Here is a 17,902-nt window from a genome sequence, read left to right on the forward strand (position 1 = left end):
ATTTATAATTACTGTTATTAAAATATTCTTTACGTTTATTAAGTTTTGTTGTTAACACTGAAAGAAAAAAGCATGCATTAAAATATGAAATATCGGATTTGGTGATTGTATATAAAACATACAATCTCCAATTTACCAAGAATCAGCATTAACCCAGAAAAAAAATCTATAGGTTGAAAGCATATTACTTCTCTTGTCTTGCTTTATAAAGTCATTTAAAGATTACCGCAATTAAATCATAGGCTACAGTGTGTTCACAAATGTGAAAAGCTTTAAATAAAATTTCTAAGTGCCACTAAAAACTAAATCAACAGTCTGTTATTCTGGGAATGTCACAAGTTATTGATCTGGAGGGAAGTGTGGCTCATAAAATAATAGACTAAGTGCTGGTCATGTCCAATTGAGTGACACAACACAAACTCTCCAGTGGAAGGTAGCTGGAGGATGAACTGTTGGCACATATTGTGGAAAATTAGAGGTTCCCTTTCTAGTTTCAGGAGGGGTGTGAAGGGAAATGGACTGCTGCCCATAATTTACCACCATTTCGGGTGTTTTTCTTTTTTTCGGGTTGAGGTATCAGCCCGACTTTCTGGCAAATATCCGGATAGCCATCTGGCGTTTCGGACGTAAAACGTAAACGTTAAATAGAAAATGTATCCAGTCTGCGCTTTGATAGGTGGGTTAATGCGGTTTAACGTGATATCCGACGTGTATAGAGACGAAATAAGTTGCTCTTTCCTTCGTGTGATTCACCCCTCACTCACTGTACACAAATAGATGTTCTTTTTTCCTCCTACACTGCAGACACAGAGAAGGGAAAGGTGTGGATTGGGGGGGAAACTAAAAAAAAAAAAAAAAAGAGGAAACAGAGTGAAATGTACAGCGCGATTAAAGTAATCCGGGATAAAGGCGGCAAGCGCGTGCTGGAGGTGTATGATGATGAGAGGAGCTCGCGCGGCTCATAGGGCGTATCACACACACTAAAAAACAGCGCTGTTCGCCTCACATCCTACGGTTTCTGCCACCGCATACCTCCCAACTGCGAAACCGAACCAGCACGGTCAACTCGAAAACGAGCAATTAACGTCAGTGCTGAAAATGACACTAAACGGCCAATCGTGAGAATCAAACACCGAAGCGGGTAGCGCTCGGTCGGTTCCTACTGAAATTTCCGAGCTTCGCGATGGTATCCAGAGCACGATAAAAGAACAGTTTTCGCAAGTCTAACTAAAAAGCGTCTCTCGAACCGAATTCATACAGCAATGATTACGAATCATGACATATTTCAAGCTATTTCCCCACTAGAGGAGAGAGCGAGCGCGAGAGAAAAACGCATAACCAAGATAAAACAGATTAGTAATCCTTCATTTACCTCGTCATCCACTCACTCCGCTGTATTCCCGATCAAATAATCACATTCCGCGGGCAACGAGGCTCCTGTTGTTGGGCTATTACAACAATATCGATGTTCAACAGTGAAATGAAACGAGGGGAGCACACACAGCTGACAAGACACGTTTAATCGGTGACCTACTTCCGAAGTAGCGTGCTGCTCGAGATAATATTCATGCGCTGCATTCGTGAGAGCCGCTGCTGCGCTGGGACGAGGTCTCGTTGGCATCACTCAGGTAGTTGAGTGATGAAAAATGCAAAAATGACAGGCATCGGCTGAGATTTAGACCCCATCACTCCGTAAAACTCACTGTTGGTCAGTGCTTGGTCTCACGCAGTGAGCAAGTCCCTTGGATCAACAGCTATTACATAATGGACAGCCTTGGACTATCTCATCATCAGCAATACTCAGAAACAAGATAATGAAATAATTGCCAAAGGGAAAAAAGTTTGCATGAGGTTATCAGAGCTGTCTAGGCATGACTTCTAGTTTTAAAAGATTATAGGCTAATTGCTCACATGTGGTTTTAATGGTTTTACTCCTAATAGCTACTTCCAGGAACAAACCCTACTTCCATATTTAAATCTAATTCAAACTGGTTGGTTTTTGACCATTACAGAATGTTTGTCAAGCTTAGGTCGTCACCTCTTTAATGTGAGATGCATGTGAAAAAGTAGGCTACTCAGCAAATTACACTGTAAAAGACATAGCCTCACTCCCCTATTCTATGGTTTAGAGCACAATTTCAACTGAATAATGATTTAGGGTCATTCCATCTCAAATCAAAGATTGAACCACAGAGGGCCTTTAAAATGAAGATATTAAAAGGAAAGTTTGTTAAGAAGCAGAACAGAAGGATTTTGAGACCTTTAATTCTTCTTGAGATACAGGCATTCAAACTTGAGGCAAAAAAGTGCCCTTTTCCCATTTTTTAACTGTCACCGTTGGCATATAACGCAACCAAGATTGCTAAAGTCAACAGATTTTACTAATAGACCAGAAAAAATAAAATAATGATGCTGTCATTTTTATCCCTGTAAGTTGGCTCCAAATCTCATGTAAAAACTGTAATTTTGACCCCCCCTCAAAACAGTGGATTATTCATAAATAGTGATGAAAGCCAAAATATGAAATGTCATGGATTACTGTTTGTCTTTCTACAGAAAAAAATCGGAAAAGAAAAAAATTGAGCAGGGGAAGTTTCCAAAATTTGGTTGATTTGACACGGAATGACCCTTTAGTGTCCCCATAGAGAAATGTTAAACTCTCACACTCACTGATGTTTGTTTAAAGAATGCACCTAAATGCATTTCATTTGCATATGATTTATGGATTTTAGTATGAGAAAAAAAGTGTTGCTATGCGTTTAGTTTGTTCGACACTATACTTCCACATAATTAAAACAAGTTCACAAATAATGTTTTGTTATTAAACCAAGATATTATTGAATAGTGTGTTGGACATTAATACAATTCTAAATCCAAATCTCAACAAGAAAAGTTCATGCACAGAACTTCCTTGTTTTTTCCCCCAGTGTTTTACCTGTATTTTAAATGACTGTATAAACTGTTTTACGGTCAAAGGAAATGTGCGTAAACTTAATGGAAAAAGTACTGGTAATCTTCTGCCTGGACATTATCTGTTTTTCTTGAGAATATTTTCTTATGGTGTACTTTTCCGTACTTGTTCCTGTAGCCTATATGAAGCAGAATTAGCAAAAATACAATTAAATTGGTCTTAATGCCTCAAAGTCAATGTTTTGTGTATAAATGTCTTGAAACAAGTGTATAATATCTGTATGCTGTTGTTGCTAAAGAAATACTAACACAATAGATTTGGTGTACATTTGCTTTCTCTTGAAAGACAGTATCCAATTAGACTCAATAAGGATAAAGGAAAATGGGGCAGTTGAGTGTGTAAATTGAAGTATAGCTGAAGTTTTACAGCTGCAGCCTGAACAAAACACTATTTTTCTAAGATAATAACTTACACAGAAGGATGATATTTATACTAAGCTTTAAGTTACATAACACTTAATGATTTAAGCTTGAAAACTTCCCAAAAGCATTGACTGTAATGAAGATATGACGTCAGAAAGAAATGGCTGTAGATATCCACAGAGGATACACTTGGGTGTGGGTATATGAAGCTAGCCTACATACAAAGTTGATATGCTTGAGAGCCCTTTGAGCAATCCATAATGGTAATCTTATAGATAGAATCTCAGACATAGGAGGACAAAAGCTTCAAGGTCTTACAAAGGCTAATCTGAGAGAAACGCTGCAAAAAAATACTCAAAAGCTTCATTTTTTACATATAAATTGATGTGTTTAATAACATTCAGAAATATGTTTAATTTAGGAAAAATGAATGGAATTTGCATACTTAGACTAATAAGCTCAACAGATCAAATAGATAAGCACTATACAAATCTTCACAAAACTTGCTCGAGGCCAGATCTTAACACACACAATGAAACATTAACTAGGATCTTATGCTCAAAGATTCTTCCTCTGAGGCTGTAATGTCTCAGATAAGATAGGGTATCAAATAGAGATGTTAAATGAACGGTTCCTAAAATGTCTGGTTATCCTGTTGACTGTGCCGTTTTAATCAGGGAGCCTTTAAAACACACTGCATGAGGCAAGATGGCAAACACAGCCGAAGCTATGACGTAAATCTTAGAAATAAAAAGTGGGAGGAAATATTAAACCCTTCTTAGACGAAGCCCATTAGTGTCTTGAGTGGGAAAAGCTTTAGAAAGTGAAACAGTGATTTTCTGCTTTATGATAAAAGCAATTGTCTGTGTCATATCAAATTTCCGTCTGTCTTTTAAAACAGAAAACTCTAACTGAAAACAACTGAACAGAGGTAACAATCAACACTGCAAGCGAAGCTCATACACTGACACAAGCTCAGCATAAACCTCAAAGTAAAGATGTTTCTCCCGCAGATCAGCCTTCAGCTTGGCCTTCTAATGAACGCGATTATCCTACGCTACTTGAAATGCGTTTTCATGTTGATTTAACGAGAGAGAAAAAACTATTTCAAATAGGCTATTTAACTCACATAATTCAGCCTCATTTAACAGATGCTCACTGCCTTTGATAGATCAGATGGTAAAGCAAAGGACTACGATTAAAGCTGGGTTGTCCGTATGTCATTGATGCCAACAAGAGGAAATTAGTCTTTTGAATTTCCCTGAAGATCAATAAAGTTCTGCATATTAGTATAGAAATTGGTAAACAAAATTCAAACACAAAAAAGTAAACTCAAATATTAGTTTGTTTTAGTATCCTTATATGCAGAGGTGTAAAGTTGTAACTGAGTATTTTGGGGGTTTACTTGAGTACTGTACCTTTTGCCCCTGTAAATCCAAATACATACATTATTAACCCTGTTTTTCAAATGTACATGATAGGAGTTACACATCAGCCGTTATGAGAAATACAAAAAGGCTCGAAAGAACCCTTAAAAATGAAGCTTTATCAGCTCAGGTGGCCATGAGCAAACTGGTACCATGGGTTCATTTGCACACTGGAAAGCAGTGAATTCACTGAGAAGAGAAGAGGCTGAAGAAGCGTTAATGTTAACCCACTGCGTCATCACACCAAGAGTGCAGAGGCACAGTCTGATACTGACACTAACACATTGTCCAAGAGTTCACTGACCGTCCTTCTGCCAGTTTAGCCACTCAGAGTTTACTCCATTTCAGAGCACTAAAGTGAAGCTTTCACAGAAATTGCTTCCTAAATTTGCCTCAACTGCTCCTCTCTGTCAACTTCCCCATTAATGCAAGATTTTTTTTATGTATACTGGTATAGTGGTATTCACAGAAGAAATTGAACGGTCATGAACTTAGTGATTTTATGAAAGATTTATAGGCCTATTTTACTTTTAATGCAGGCCTTATTAAATAAAAACGTATTTTAAAAGACATGCGCAATAAAGTGAAATCATTGTTTATCAAAATTCAGAAGAGGTATCCATGTTATCTATTAGACATTGACAAAAAGCCAAAACTAGTTCTGCTTAACAGCAATTTTTGTAGAGAAAAAGCCACTTTTAAATGAGTTGATTAAACCAAACAAAATGACCATTATTACTGTTCATTACTGCAGATTAAAAAAATTATGTTTACTCAACAAACCAATAAAACAATGGAGCAACACATGGGACAGAACATATAGGTTAAGTTTCGAAATACTTGAGCTTTTCCTTTTCTTTAATGCTATCTGTGCAACAGTTCTACAGTCAACGTACTTGAAAGACAAGATACACTGCCACATTTATCTTTTACAAATATCTTAATGATCTTGATAACATTACAGCTAGTGGTCTTTAATGACATCTGTGTACGACAATCAAAGGCAAACTGAACAAAAGGATCATAAATCCAAGGGTTTCACAGGACGATGACTTGATGTAAAGTCCAATATTATGTAAAGTCCAATATTATCTAATAAAATCGCATTCTCTTATCAATATATAATCACACTCAAATGAGAAAAGCTGAAGGGTTCTAATAAAAAGATGGCATCTAGCTCTCCAACTACCCCTCTACTGATGTGAAAAATATGCAAGCTTTAATGTCAGTGGCTCTAATAATTTGGCTCTCTAAATGAACAGCATGTATTGTATAACCAGATTTGCTAATATTCGGTGCCACTGACTCATGACTAAAAAAAAAAAAACTGTTCGTAATTTTTACAGAAAAATTAACTGTAAAAAAAAAAAAACTTTTAATAGGTTAACTGTAAGTTACCTTACTATATATATTATGAAAAAATGTAAATGGGTTAACATCATTTATAATTTTACTGTCAAATACTATCAAATGTATTGTTTTTGCAAACAAAAACATGAATTGCCATACAACATAAAACAGTAAAAGGCCATTCTCAGAAGTCATCAAATAATTTGATTCTTCTCATTTTTGTTAAGATCACAGTTATTGTTAGAGTCGGCATGGAATGAAAGTTACGATAGTCTTTTCTTCCCTTGTCAGGGTATCTGCAAATTTTTTAAAGTCAAATTTAAGGCTTTTTAAGACCTTTTTAAGACCTGAAGAAATAAAAATTAATACCGTGTGTGCAATATTAACAAAAATATATCTCGATATTTTCAAAGTTTTGTTGATAATAATTAGATGATATTTTACTGATTTTGTACTGGTACCATTAGGTTTGTTGTTGACAGCAGACTCACAAAGATATTCATATTTAACATATTCTATCTGTGCAGTGGTCAGTTCACAGTAGTGACTGAAATAAAACATTTTATTAAGGGGCAATATTTGCCGCCTTAAATTGATTTCCAGGGGCATTTTCACCTAAATATGGAAATTATTTCTAAGCGTATTTAGAGGTATGCATCACCTTTTATGTCAAATTCTAACATTCAAATTAAATTCTATTAGAATAAGACCGTACCACTGTCAAATTAAATAATTAAATTAAAATCCATCCTTGCAGTGCAGAGGTGACACAGAAGCGGCATCCGAACTGGCATTACTATATTTACACTTCATTTGCAATTGCATAAATAAAGCTATTCAAGATTTAAATATGAAATTATTTATAATTTTAACATTTTAATTAAAGGGTACTTTAAATATGCAACTAAACCCGCCAGTAGGTGGCAGTAAGTCACTGTCTTAATAAGCGAGTTGTTGGAGTCATATTCAACCGATTTGTTCAAACGGCCGATTCATTCATTGAATCAAATGATTCGTTAAAAACGCGGATTTCAGTTTTTAAAAAAGAATCGCTGTCTGTTGGACTCCAGTTTCATTATAAAATTCTCGGCGGCGAAATAAAGGGGGAAACAAACAATATTGAAAATATAAAAAGTAACACATAATGTTAACTTTATTGTTAATTTAACTGTTGTATAAATTGTGCACAGGAAAACGGCACTCTTGCTCGTGATATTCTAATATAACAACATAATATGATATAAATATAATAAGACAAAAACTCATTTGGGGACATACCTATAACTGCACTGACACATCACGCAGTGAAAGCAAGCATGAGAGACAAACGCGATGTCAGCTCGAACTCGCGGTGCCTCGTATGTAGTTAAAACAATAATTTCAATATCATCCTAGTTCATAGACAATCCTAAGCACAAAGAATGGACTATTGAACTGACATTTACTCGTTCTCTTATCCTCTCTCCTCTCGCGTGCAGGAGACAGACGCAGGCTAATACGCTGCCGTAAATGACGCGAATTGTCACGTGAACATGCAAGCAAATCCACAAAGATAGAATAATAAAAACAATACGTACGCTAATTAGATCGTTTTCATTTGGAAAGCATTTAGATATGTCGTCAAAGTGTCATCTAAAATTTAAGACCTTTCATAGGTAAAAATAAGACTTTTCATAAGTAAAAATAAGAATATAAGACTTTTTAAGGCCTTAAATTTTAAATATCGAATTTAAGACCTTTTAATACTTTTTAAGGATCCGCGGGGACCCTGCTTGTGATGTATATCTAAGTGAAACAGTGTCTCGAACTGGGACTACATGAGAATTGATTGGATGGTTGTGGTTTGCTATTACTGTGATGTCATGTGAGTGACAGGTTGTCCCGCCCTCCTGCCAGTAAACACGTCATCCGAGAAGAAGAGATGTCGTTGCAAGAGGGAGGGGGAGTTATTTTTATCAAAGATTATGAGGGAACTTGATTTGTTTTTATAAAGGTGTGCACAGACAAATAATTTATAATCAATACTGCAATATAAAAAAAAAAATTAGATGACGATTTTGATTTCATGGTGAAACCCATTTCCACAATCAATTAAAGTTAATTCGATGTAGGCTAACGTTGTTTTCAAGTGTGACAACGTGGTTTTGTTAAGCTATACACTATTGCCATGAAAAGAGCATAAAAGATCTTTCAATATATCTAAAGAAACCATAAAGAGACTTTGGATGTACACAGCATGTTAATTTGTTTGCTTGTGTTAGTTCAGACTCTCAGATGACAGTTTGTTGCCACTGAACTGACAGAACACAGGAAGTCAAACTCTTGTTAGTTGTTAAAGTGTCTGTCTTCAAAAGCATGAAAGACACAGGGCAAAGTGCCAAGGAAAGCGCAAGGGACGTTTTTTTTTCTTCTCAGAATACACTTTTATGACAAATCTTGTTAAGATTACAGTGAAGAATTAACACAGTTAAATGCTTTCTGAGAAAAAAACAAAATAAAAATCAACAATACTTTGACTGGATTTCCAGCTGTGTAGTAACAACCAGCACAAACAACAATTGAGGCTCAATCTTGTGTTCTCGCACGCTGGGTGTTGCCATCTGTGATTTTGAAGACCATGTGCTCTACAAGCTTCAGGGGAAGCCTGAGGTCTGGCTTGGAAGATTTTAGCATGGCTCATGAACAGGCTTTATCATCCTTTTAACATAAACATTTTAGCAGTGATAATAGACTAGAGCTTCAACCCCTTCACGTCGACCACAGCTGCAAACCCTCAAACAGCTGAATCTGGTTTCAGTGGCCACTTTTACCCCCAGTTCTCTCCTCGAACAGACCAGTAAATTTCACAGCTGTGGCTCTGGCACAGGACCAGGTCGTGTCTGATGGGTTTAAGATTAGCCACATGAAACGACTCTTCCCCCGTCAAGCATATGTGAGCTGGAAATCTATGGGACACATGTCCTGAAGGTAATGAACATTCCACAGTGTCTTCATTCAAATAGAAATACTGTAATCAAAGTACTTTTGATGCGGTCTGAAGAATGTCTTGCCTTTGGGGATTTCATTCTTGGATGAGAAGAATTGGGACATTTGAGCTTTTGTAAGTCTGTAACTGACATAACTCCAATCTCACCCTAAATTACCCAAATAAATACGGTACATTTGTTTCATATAGTGTCACTAGTGAGATACTGCGTCTCTATGGGTTTCCATGAACAGCGTTCAGTACAATGCCCTCAAGGGAAAACAACAATTAGTCATCAATGATTAGTCAGCTGACATTTTGTACACATTTTAGTACATTTCAAAGAATGCTACACATTTCAAAGAACTGTTTGCAAATGAATTCTTAAATTTGCATGAGGAGGAAGATGATTCAAACATTTGAAACAAAGCATGAAGAGCTGGTTTATCCAGTCAGATTATATTTTTTTCAGTGCAAAAATAAACTTTTCAATCAGTTAAACAGGTTTAACAGTTTTTGGAAACGGAAGGAAGACTATCAACAAGTCATGACTTTCTCATGGTGGTCAAAAACATTCAAGGTACATTGTAGGTAGTGATGCACTGATACTAAAATTCTGGCTGATATGATAGGGCGATAATTATCTAATGTTATCGTGAGAACTAATGTAATAAATGGACCAGTTCAGCAGTTGTTTGTCTAGATTTTTTTGTCTAACTACAATTTAAAGGGGTTGTGACATGGATTTAGTTTTTTTTACTATTTTAATGTTTCTTGAGGTTCACTTATAACGTTAATAAAGTTTGTTTGTGCAAAAAACATACGCTGCCCGGACAAAAAAAAGTTGCTGTTTAGATTTAAATCAAAATGCTTAAGAATCTATGATTGGATCCTTATTGCAGTGATTATTATGTTTGTAGCATGTTATATGTTTGGCAACAGTTCTTCTAACCCTAATTGATGGAGTGTGTAACTTTTAATTTCTTAAACAATGTACAAAGACGTATCATAGCCATATTCCAGGATGACAATGTCAAGATTCATCAGGCTCAAATTGTGTAAGAATGGTTGGGAGGAGCATGAAAAATTATTTTCACACATGAATTGGCACCTCTGAGTCCAGACCTTAAAGGGGACCTATTATTCAAAATATACTTTTACACTGTGTTTGAACATTAATGTGTGTCCACAACCAATCTACAATGGTAGAATATTTTTTTTAAATCCCCATGAATCATAAGCAGTGTCTCATAGCATATATTATGACATAGTATTGCACAGGCCACGCCCACGACTGCTGACAGACTCTGCCCTATTAGCATAGACCCGCCCTGAGTGAGCTGTACACAGTCCACCATGTTTATCTCCTCGTCAGAACATTTAACAGCAGCATTCAAGCTAGAAATGTATTCTTATTAAAGCTACTAGAGTTATTTAACCAAGAGCAGTGATTGATTAGCCTCTTTTGCACCAGGAAGTTCTAGGAACTTAGTAGGAACTAGCCACCAGGGTGGTTCCCCAAAAACTAATGTTGCTCAAGGGACATTTTCCTGGTTGCATTCGTACTGCCAGTAGGAATTCTGAAGTGACGTAAGCCGTGCTTGTTGTTGTGACTTATTGTGAAGGTACGGTGGACATTTATTTTGACAGCGCTGAGAACCAGAGCCTGAGAACACAGCACTCAGATTCTCCGTCTTCTTCATTAGTTTACGATCTGTTTAACAGTCCTGTCTAATAGGTTATTAGATAGAACTGTTATACAAAGAAAGTAGACAGTATATGAAAAAGTATTAGCGTTTACTGTGTGGCAGCTCATTTGCATTTAAAGATACTGTACATGGACGAAAACAACATGTTTTTCCCTTCCATTCAAAAATGGACATTTACAACATGGTATAATAAATGATCTGTGGGGTATTCTGAGCTGAAATTTTACAGACACATTCTGGGGACACCTGAGAGACTTATATTACATCTTATAAAAAGGGGCATAATATGTCCCCTTTATATTCATTGAAAGTCTTTGGGATGTGCTGAAGTAGACTTTACAGATCGCTTGACTCTTGCAATACAAAATCTTGACCAAAAATGTATGCACCTCTTGATGGAAATAAATATTGTGATGTTTCGTGATGTACTGAAAGTTCTAATCACACCGGTGTGATCGTATGCTTCAAAGGGTTAAATAAACGCTTTGTTTATAATGAGGAAGGCACTTTAATATGAAACTTGCAGGATGTTTAATGGTACAAAAACCTCTTATGTCAAAAGATCGACGTAAGTTTGTCATGTCATTACCCCTTTAAGATCAACCATTTAAAATGCTACACATTAATTTACGCTTCACAACATTATAACAGTGTTATTAAATGTTATACATAACATTTAGCAGTGTTATTAAATTATTCGTTTTTTTTTAATAAAGATTAGCTTTAGGTGAGCATTAAATGGCGGCAAAGGTAACCTAAATGTAAAAATAGGGGAAATGTGTCTGTACAATTATACAATATCAAAATGATAGCCTAATTAAATCTCTAATATCATTTAATAACTGATATGACATCAATATATAGAGTGCATCCCTAATGGATTGACAATGGAACTTGTTTCTACATATATGCCAAAGAAAATGGACATGTGCATCACAGAAATTTGGAGGCTCTGCTTTGTTCTAATTCTGTAAGTGACTTTGTCCCCAAGTCCCACCAGAATACGTTTGGCAGATCAGCAACAAAATGACTTTATTAAATCAATAGAGGATATTATTTTATATCTTGTTTGCATCAGCAAAATAATCAATGCTTTAATGATAAACTAGTGTGCACTCTGTATCTCCACTTGTAAAGCATATCAATACAGTAAGCCGTTGTGTAATCATTACAACTTTGTCTTTTTAAATCCAATTCTCCATGTCAAATTTTTAGATTTGATGTGCAACGAGTGGAGATGAGGCTGTTATAGCCTCCATGTTGTACAAATTTGGTAAAAGGGGTTATGGACCATTAATCTAAAAGTCAATTTGCTGCACATAGGCTGCCGTCTGTAATGGGATATCACTGATGATCTGTTCAGTGAAAAATCCTAATCGTGCATACCATACGTATATTTGATGGATTTCTTTTTCCCAAGAGGTGATAATTCATGTTAAACATGAGTCGAATTGATTCAGTGAGAGACTGATCTGTACTAAGTGCACTTGACAATGAAAATAGGATGAGTGAAAAAGGAAACTATTTCTATATCTCAAAATTGTTTGACATTTAATCATGATATCTGTACCTATCAGTACTGTGTTTGATATTTAGATTAATTTAATGACTACAAATCCATCACTAATAATTTCATATACTGTCAAATGTAATCTTTAGCAAAATAACATGAATATCCATTTTTCATACTGTACATTATAATGTTGTGTGATGCCTAAATTCAATCGTAGAATTTAAAGGCACAATATGTAAGATTTTTGGATTAATACATCTAAAAACAATGAGAACAAGTTATATATTTTTTATATTCAGAATTTCAATATCAGTGCATCCCCAAAAATTATTTATGAAATGACATAAATGAGTAAACATTACATTTTATATTAATTTCCATATGTATAAAACTGACCTGTAACCACTGAAAAAAAGTGTATGATTTACTTTGAAAAAAGTTGCTATATTTTAAAGATTGAAAGACTATAAAAACTTACTCCAATAATCTTTTTTATTTACAGCTATGAGAAATCAAGTTCCCTACACATTGAAATACTCCAAAAATGCTAGAAGTTAAAACTGCAGTTATTTAAACTTATTTTATTTTAAGGCCTCTCATTGCTTCCTATATACCATTCCTAATATTTACAAGGAAGGTGTACACTGCCTACACCCCCAAACAGGGAATCAAACTCTTTTAAATGTTTTATCCATTCTTTTTCTTTCCCTTAAGTTTCAGCTTCAAGCTTTCAACTAAGTAATACCATAATTACTGTCACTTTATATTCAGCAGACTCGAGCGCTACTTATATCCTCTTCTGATAATAGCATTTAGACCTTAGGTTATATTTAACCTTGTCGGTTTAGTCAAAACATTTCACCTTTACCTGACTGTTTTGGAGCACATTGCCTTGTAAGTGTATTTTCAACTTACAGAACATTTTGACTTTTTATGAAAGCATTTAGGTCAAACAAAACCAATGAAACGTAAAAACAAAATAATCATCAAAGAATCATTTTTTTTTTTTACATAGATTTCAGGCACTTAAAAAGACAGCCTAAAGGAATGTGAATTAAGCCACATTGAACAGCAGACTACATAACCCAACATCATTCAAAAATCCTATAATTGGATCATAAAATAGGACAACAGAACATACGCTTGCTCCTCAAACATGGCAAGGAGGTTCTGGATAATAATGACATAAAACTGGAAAGCTGGCTGACCAGCCAAACTAACGTTACTAACTGAAAGAAAGAAAAAAAGCTTCATCAGTTTCAGTCGTGACCTAAAATGTATTTTCCATTCCAGCTTACTTGTCTTGCCTTTTGTGTGTTAACATAAATTAAACCTGTGCTTCATATTCAATGTGTTAGTGACAGCATTAGGGCTCGACAACTGTCCGATGCACCGGCGGTACCAGTGTGAACGACACTCGGGCCAGTTGACGGAACTGTCACTTGCCCGATCGGGCCAGTGGTGTAGAAGTGTGCTATATCGTCTATGATATCGCTATTGTTGATTTAACGATTTGACATCATCGAGTATGTCCCTCACTTTACAAAAACCAAACAAAAACACACCCATCGAGTGCACCGTGCACGCATACTACGTAATCATGTAGGCTAGTCTAGTAGATTAGCATTTACTGCGCGTGCTTTAGTCTATAAAATGCATTTAAAATGCCCCCAGATTCAAGATAAGGGGCAAAATCATTTGATATAGTTAACCAATATTACACGAAAAGCGCCGTTTTTCCTCCAAACATCAGCATGATTACAAATGTGATAATTGAGTTTATACGTTGTACAGTTTAATAAAGAAGTTAAAATTAAGTGACTTACATTTTAGACATCAAATGTCGCTGTATTCCGCCAACAAAAATAGTTCCAAAACAAAGTCCACAGCACTGCTTTGCGTCTCTGAGCAACACACGACGGTATCTTTACTGAATGATCAGCTTTTGAACGAATCGGTTGAATCTCAATGACTCACTCATTAACAGTGACTTGCTGCCACCTACTGGTGGGTTTAATTTCACAGTATCTTTTCTTAAAATATATATATATAATTTAAAACATTTCAAAATATTATTTATGCATCTTTAACTGCTCTTCACTAGTTAACTTTAACAAAGGTTGTTCTATAGTTATACATTAGATTACAATTTATGTAGCCTATCTGAAAATCTCCTTTTTAAACCTGATATGACATTTCATTTATGTTTGTTCTGTTGTATTTATTTGCGCTATTGCTCGTAATTTTATTATTTGTTCCTATTTTATTACTTACTGTTTAAATTAGTTAAGTATCTCTTGGTTTCATAACCTTATTTGTTATGGTTACATAACTAGTACAAATAATACTAGGCTTATTTTATATAAAAATTTGAACCACTGGCCCGGCCAGGCCAGTAGAAAAAAAATCCTTAGCGTGGAGCCCTGAGCATATACAAATAAAATACCTAAATTGACAATAATGCCTTTTCAAACGATAGCATATAAAGTCTGGGTGTTATGAACATAACCTAATTGAAAAAGCTAATGACAATTGACATGTCAAAGATTTTTTAGGTAAATTTTAGGTTAAACATTTTTTCAATAAGCAAAAGTGAAAGATAGCAAACGATGTCATCTCTGGTCAGGTAAGTACAGCAGTATCTCTCTTTATCGACAGAAACAAAAGTTTCAACTATTGTCACATCCCAGCACAGCAATATGGTGACACGGTCATATGTCATGGAAGATGAATATTCCATTAAAGCAGATTTTACATGCACCATTTTCTTGTAGTAGCCTAGACTAAAAATTATGTCATTCAAATAGGTACATTTATATATAAATCAATCACTCATCGGTTAGTTCACCCAAAAATTTAAATTCTGTCATTAATTACTCACCCTCATGTCGTACCAAACCCGTACATCTTGGGAACACAACTGAAGATCTTTTTGATGAAATCTGAGAGATTTCTGTCCCTCCATTGACAGCTACGCAACTGACACTTTGACGCTTCAAAAAGTTCATAAAGAGATCATGAAACTAGTGGTTTAGTCAACATTTTCTGAAGAGACATATTGTTGCTTTATATGATGAACAGATTTTATTTAGGCTTTTATTCACATAGAAACATTGATCAGCGAACATAAAAAGAAGCTCAACTCTGAAGAACAAACCTCTTGCTGAAGCTCAAATGTGCTGCGAAACACTTGAGAACAAACCTCATTGATTCTTGCACGTCAAGCAAAAATGATTGAGCTTCTGTTTACCATACCTGATGTGTGCGTTGATAAATATTTATATTTGAATAAAAGCATAAATGTAATCTGTTCATCATATAAAGCAATCGTGTCTCTTCAGAAAATGTGGACTAAATCGCTCAATATGGACTTTTTGAAGCGTCAAATTTGTGTGTGGAGAGTATACAGAAAGCTCTCAGATTTCATCAAAAAGATCTTCATTTGTGTTCCGAAGAAGGGGTCTGGAACAACATCAGGGTGAGTAGGCTAATTAATAACAGAATTTTAATTTTTGTGTGAACTAACCCTTTAAATGTGCTATTCTTCATCTCTAACACTACTGTAGCCTGGCTATTCATAATATAAATGCATTAACTAAAACTCTACTTGCACAAAGTCTAAATTTGGCCTTTTAATTGTATAAAAAGGCCAAATTGCTTTTTGGTGGGTGACATTTAAAAATGAATTTGCCTAATTAAGTCCTAAAGAATCAATTAAATGCAGAAGCCATACAAGAAGCAAATGAGTCAATGGACAAGTTTCAATGTCAGTCAATACAATAACAACATGTTCTAAACTTCTTTTTTTATCGGGCCATTGACTATTATACTCGAATAAAAGTCAGACAATGTAAACAGAGCAAAAATGTCAGTTTCAAGTTGATGTTCCAGTGTTTTCGACAGGGAACAACCATAGGGAACAACCAGTACAAATACTAACCCGTGATTGCGTTACTAACAAACAAAAGATTAGACAAACAACTCATCTCCTACACTATAGTCTTTGCCTTTACTCGAGCGACAATCTAGGACGCTCCCTTTATAATCTAGCAAGCGCGAGATTTTTCGGACAAATGACTTGATTATATTGAGAGCATTCTAGTTTTGACGCGTCGCGTAGGAATGTTATGTAGATTGATAACATGCCTTGTCATTACGAATAACGAAACTAAATGATGGATTAGACTTCTTCCCAACAAGCACTCTTAATTACTTCAGAGGGTGACTGGCTTAGAAGAAAGAGCACGCCAGAAAAGATAATCGACTTATGCCTACAAACTTCCCGTATTCTTTCAAACGTAGAGATTCTCTTACCTTTAGTGGTGTCGTGGATTTAAATGACATACTTTATTGGTAACACACTGCTGGTCCGCTTTTGTTTCTCTCTTGGTCTTGATCTCTTGGATACACGGGAAGCTCATAGTACTGTCATCCTGAGGAGAACACCTGGAATAGAGCAGACTCATGCAGAACTGACACAAACACATTTGCCATGGAGTTTACGTAACACCACCATCCGCTGTTAATGGCCGTGTCCCAAACCATTAGTGATCTGCCTGCCTAGACTGCATTTTTAGGCATCACAGTCAACTGAACTGACACACAACACGCCTCTGAGTCTCTAAACATGCTGCACGAACCTATAATGCTCAAAAATATTGGGTGAGGAATGCGCCTACAATGTCCTTTATGCTGTCTAGGTAGGCAGCTCACTAAGTTTTGTGACACGGCCAGTGTGTTGACGTATGGCATGCTGGGACAACATGGAGTTTCTTAAAGGGCTATTGGCACATGTGAAACCCAAGTAAATGTGAAAAGTGAAATCTGCAAATAAATGATGCTACTTTTCTGAGACAATTTTAAAAGTGACTTTATAATCATTTTAGAAGATTCATGAAGTCAGTTCCCCTCAAATTGTAGTTTATCACATTGACTACAACACATGGACTCTTTTACATCTGACAAACAGAAATTGTCAGAATACTTTATTTTAACAATCCCTTCAAACAACAATTCCAGTATTGACCTTTTTGTAACTGCTTTTTGATATTAAGGAAGCTGTTCGTTTCTTTAAGCAATCGGGGAATGTTGTCTCAAAATATCAATGCATGTTCAATGAACTGCATCTTCAAAACTTTTTAACTAATCTTTGATATGATGATCATTTAGCTAACTTTAACAATCAAGTAAAAAGATTATTAAGTTTACATAGATGAAGTAGGCTATATCCTGAATAGATATGAAATAAATATATTTTGTTAAAAGAAAATAAATAATTATATTTGCAATGAAGTCATTGTTCAGTAATTCTCCACAATACATGCTCAAAGATTAAACCTCAAAGGTTAACATATAGGCTATATAAATATCACTATTTGTGTAAAAGTTCCTAATTTCAACCATAAAGAAATGTACTGATAGTAGAAATAATGAACTATGATGCATCTTTTTCCATTTCAAGTAGAAAAAAACAGACTGTAAATTACAATATTGTTTTTGTTTGTTCAAATGGTTTTCGTTAAATAAAATAAAGCTGAAATAAAATAAAATATTAATATTTGATGAACAAACAACATGATTGAAAATGTTGCCTTGGCAACTAACT

At 35.3% G+C, this 17,902-nt stretch overlaps 1 protein-coding gene across 3 annotated transcripts in view; it reads right to left on the reverse strand.

Annotated features, from left to right (window-relative positions):
* bahd1 (bromo adjacent homology domain containing 1) overlaps window positions 1–16,859 on the reverse strand; it is a 31,204-nt gene extending 14,345 nt beyond the window's left edge. The window contains exon 1 of one of the 3 annotated variants that reach the window (XM_079632790.1): window positions 1,373–1,589. The gene's annotated coding sequence lies outside the window, so the exon portion shown is untranslated. Of the gene's footprint in view, window positions 1–1,372; window positions 1,590–14,123; window positions 14,241–16,611 lie in introns of those variants that run through there. The other 2 variants (XM_079632788.1, XM_079632789.1) reach the window with 2 other exon arrangements.
* Between the last annotated feature and the right edge of the window lie 1,043 nt (window positions 16,860–17,902).

Source organism: Phoxinus phoxinus (genome assembly GCF_949152265.1).
Source record: "Phoxinus phoxinus genome assembly, chromosome: 13".
Taxonomy (NCBI): Eukaryota; Metazoa; Chordata; class Actinopteri; order Cypriniformes; family Leuciscidae; genus Phoxinus; species Phoxinus phoxinus.